At 45.7% G+C, this 3,763-nt stretch overlaps 1 non-coding gene across 1 annotated transcript; it reads left to right on the forward strand.

Annotated features, from left to right (window-relative positions):
- The first annotated feature begins 252 nt into the window (after positions 1-252).
- LOC104425723 lies at positions 253-2,462 on the forward strand. Its single transcript, XR_005547515.1, has 6 exons — positions 253-373; positions 469-552; positions 668-751; positions 871-959; positions 1,650-1,761; positions 1,985-2,462. It is a non-coding gene; the product is annotated as an uncharacterized LOC104425723 (transcript).
- The last annotated feature ends 1,301 nt before the right edge of the window (positions 2,463-3,763 follow it).

A 3,763-nucleotide genomic window follows, 5' to 3' on the forward strand; every position in this document is an offset into this window, starting at 1 on the left:
GCGTGCGGGAACGCCGGTTAATTCTCGTATCCTCGATTGCAGTTCGAAGGATCGATCTCCTCCCACGAGCCCATCATGAATCGGGTTTATTTCAGTGGGCCATGGGTCCGACCCGACCCGATCCGATGGCCCGATCACGCCCAGCTAAGCTCCGCCACGAGCCGTGCGCGCTCCGGTAGCCATCGCTCGCTTGTCAGACAACTCAGAAGCTCCGCCGCTTCCGGTGGCGATTCGGTGAATCGCATCGTCGATCTCTCTCTCTCCCTCTCTCTGTCTCGCTCCGCTCGTCGGCGAACGCCGATTCGGATCCCCAGATTCTTGTCCGCAAGCAATCGCCATGGGAACTTCAGAGTCCACGCTGTCGGGATCGCAGGTAACTCTCGATCCTTCCGCCTCCGCAAGCTCGTCCCGCTCTTCGCGGGGCTCATTCCCAAATCGTTACTGAACGACCGTTGTTTGCTCTTGAAGAGACCGGCCGACGAAATCACCACCGTCTCCGAGCGGCCGGAGGGCGTCGATCCCGTCCTGGAGAAGCTCAGGTCCCTCAAGATCGTGAGTAGCACCCCCTATGTCTAGGTTCTCGCGAGCACGTGAATGAATGCGCAGATTAGTTGCTTTTAATATTGGAAAAATTGAAACTTGTGGTGGTTTGTTCGATTGATTGTAGACGCTTCCCATACTGACGTCGCTGCCGTCCGAGGTAGCTTGACCGACATTTTGGTTAGGAAGCCGCCGTCTTCGTCGGCTCCAGGTGACGCATCGGCCTTGTGATGACACTCTTTATGACTTGGTTTTAGTGAATCATTTTGTTTTGAAGTGAAATAGTGTAATGGGATCTTGAAAGTGAAGCTGTTGGAATGGTTGATATAGGGACAGTAAATCCGAAGGTGCTACTGGAGCTATTCTCGATGTACCGCGACTGGCAGGAGGAGAAGGTCCAAAAGATTGGCAAGAAACAGGTGTGCCTTTGTGCTCAGTCGATGCATATGCTATATATAGACGCTTGGACCTTTTGATGAAAAAATCATCAAAGGGGATTTTAGATGATGAAAGGAAGTATCTCGTTCTTCGTTATATAAATTCATTAGCCCGTTTTTCCTTAGATGGACTATTTTGAAGTCGAAGAATATTGAGAGGCTTCAATTTTGAACTAGTCAGGAATCTGTAAAGAGTTCTTATGGCTTTTTGGGGGCAATCAACTTGTTGCCATTTCTTTTGGTTCGATCTTTCAGAATTCTCTCGTGAAGATTGCTTAGAAAGATTGAAAAACCTGAAGCGATTTTTGTATATTTGATCTGTAAAATGTAGATATGTGCTTCGGAGGATTTATGGAGATCCCCATTTCTTTGCTTTTCCCCTGTCGCCTCTCGTGCTGGTGGAGCATTGCTTTTCGGTCTTCCTTGTGCAAGTTTTTTTAATGTGTCGCAGTAATCACTTTACCCAAAGAAGTTAAGCAATGTCCTTTGTATTTTTCTTTCCAACCGAATAAATCTATGCTTTGGACTTGAGAGCGAGCTTCTCAATCATGCATATATGTTGTGGCATGTATTGTAATACTATGGGAACTGTCCTTCTGCCAATCGTATGTGTTATCAGAACCAGGAGAGTTTGTAGTGCACAGACCTAAGGTTTGGTGCATTTTGCTGCAGGAAGAAATAGAGAACAAGATAGAACTTGTGGATGCTTTAGCTGTGAAACTTCTCCAGCGATTTAATTTCTCTGTGTCAGCAATGAAGACCACCTCTCAACATTTATCAGAAGGTACTTATCTCATGATTTTGTGATTTTATTTGCTGCGCGCTTGCTTTTAGTACTTCAAAGGATTGAATACAGAAATCATGGGTTGAATAACACACCTTCTCCAGAATATGTTTAGTACTGTGAATTCAGTTCATACTACATATTTCCTGATTGTTTTCCATTATTGCTTTGGAAATGTTCATTCGACATATTCTTTCATCCCTTATTCTGGAAATCTATATAGTTCATGCATTGCAGGTGGAGCTTGGGGAACTCAAGGGGAGATTGACAGAGGTTATTAGTAACTGTGATGCCCTAAGCAAGAGGATAGAGTCGGAGGGGCCGGAATCTCTTCTGTCATTGGTGACACCATTTGTTGCCAGGACCTCCAATTCATGTGACTCCAATAGTTCATTACAAAGAGTTCTTGAGAGCAGTCCGGCTTCTATGGACTCAAAAACGGGCTGACCGATTTTTATTTTTTTTTTCTTGTCCCTCTTTTTGGTACGAGGGAAGTGTAATTAGCCATTCTTGATTGAGATCGAGTGCATTTGGAGGAAGCCACTGCTGCTGTTGCCTAATTTATCAATGGACTCGATTTGGAGGATTAGTTTCCTGAATCGTATTTTGGTGGGGCCCATGTTATGTAGCTTTTCTTTTGGGGCCATTTATGCAAAATTAGTGGAAAGAGCTTTCTTGAAATGGAGTAATGGGAAGTATTGGCAGCCTCTAAGTGTTATTGGTGACAGTCATTTGTCACGGGCCGAGAGTTTCCTTGTCCTCGGAACGACCCGCGGGCGCTTGGCGAGTGGAATTTGCCAGGCCAGCCTTTTTTCTGTAGCTGTTCCACGATCGATACGGTGAATGATTCCATTGTGCGAGATCCTACCACGCCCAGCTTCGCTCGGGCGTCTCGTCCATCGAGTGAGACAGTAGATCTCTTTAGGTTTAACAACTGGTTTCGGTCTGCCATGGCTTCGTCAGGAGAGCGGCATTAGCTTCCGACCGTTTGTGCACGGAGGCCTACCCCGTCTTCGAGTTCTTAAGTGATATAATTCTTCTATCCTAGAACTCCTAGCACCAACCGTCCTGACGTCACTTTCACGGACCAATTGTGTTCTACCCTTCTGCCTCACACTCTTCACCGGATAACCCAAAGCGCTACTCACAAGTGTCACGAGTACGGGAGGATTTACGGATCGTGACACATGAATGGTAGTTGCTTATGAATAGTTCAAGTTGTACTTGAAAAAAGTTGTACTTGAAAAAAAAATTGATGGCAGATGCCGAGCAATTTTAGGGAATTATTTATGCAATAATGAAGTCAGAATCAATCAAAGTCAAGTTTTTTCTCCGCTGATTTCTCGGAGTGGAAGATGATGAATGAGGCTCTTGCTCGTGATGCGAAATCTGTCGTGTAGAAAACGATGTCTAGACTCAGTAAGCGTGGAGTTACAGCATCATGGAAATTGGTGGAGGTCCTTTCGCAGGTGTGAAATAACCGGAAATCGGTATTCACCTTCTTCCGTTGGGCTGGGAATCAACACTCCCATTCAGTTCGTGAATCTCACTCCATGATCCCTATTTAGGCGAAAATGGAAGTTCGTCAATTGAAAGGGAAGCCGAGGGCTGCCATGTTCAATTTGATACTCAAGAATTGGGGCGGGCGTGTGACTCCGTGGGCGACCAAGATTGCGCAGTCTTTTGATTGCTTGAAGTCGCTTCACTTTCGGCGCATGATAGTGGGAGATTCATTGGCACTGCTTGTGGGGTCGCAGGGACACATTCTGCAAGTGCTCAAACTCCACAAAGCGCTCTGGTTTCTCGATGGATGGGTTTCTACACGTGGGTTGTTTGTGCAGGTAATTTGATTGTCTATGCCCCTTGTATGGTGATGAAAGGCTAGCAATTGCGGTGCCCTGTTGATTTGCTTATTGAATTTTGCGTCTTTTGATTATGGATACGTGTATGTATGGTGCATTCATGAAGTTCTTGTAATTTGGTAACTTTGTTTTTACTCCAC

The sequence above is a fragment of the Eucalyptus grandis genome, chromosome 11 (assembly GCF_016545825.1).
Source record: "Eucalyptus grandis isolate ANBG69807.140 chromosome 11, ASM1654582v1, whole genome shotgun sequence".
Lineage (NCBI taxonomy): Eukaryota > Viridiplantae > Streptophyta > Magnoliopsida > Myrtales > Myrtaceae > Eucalyptus > Eucalyptus grandis.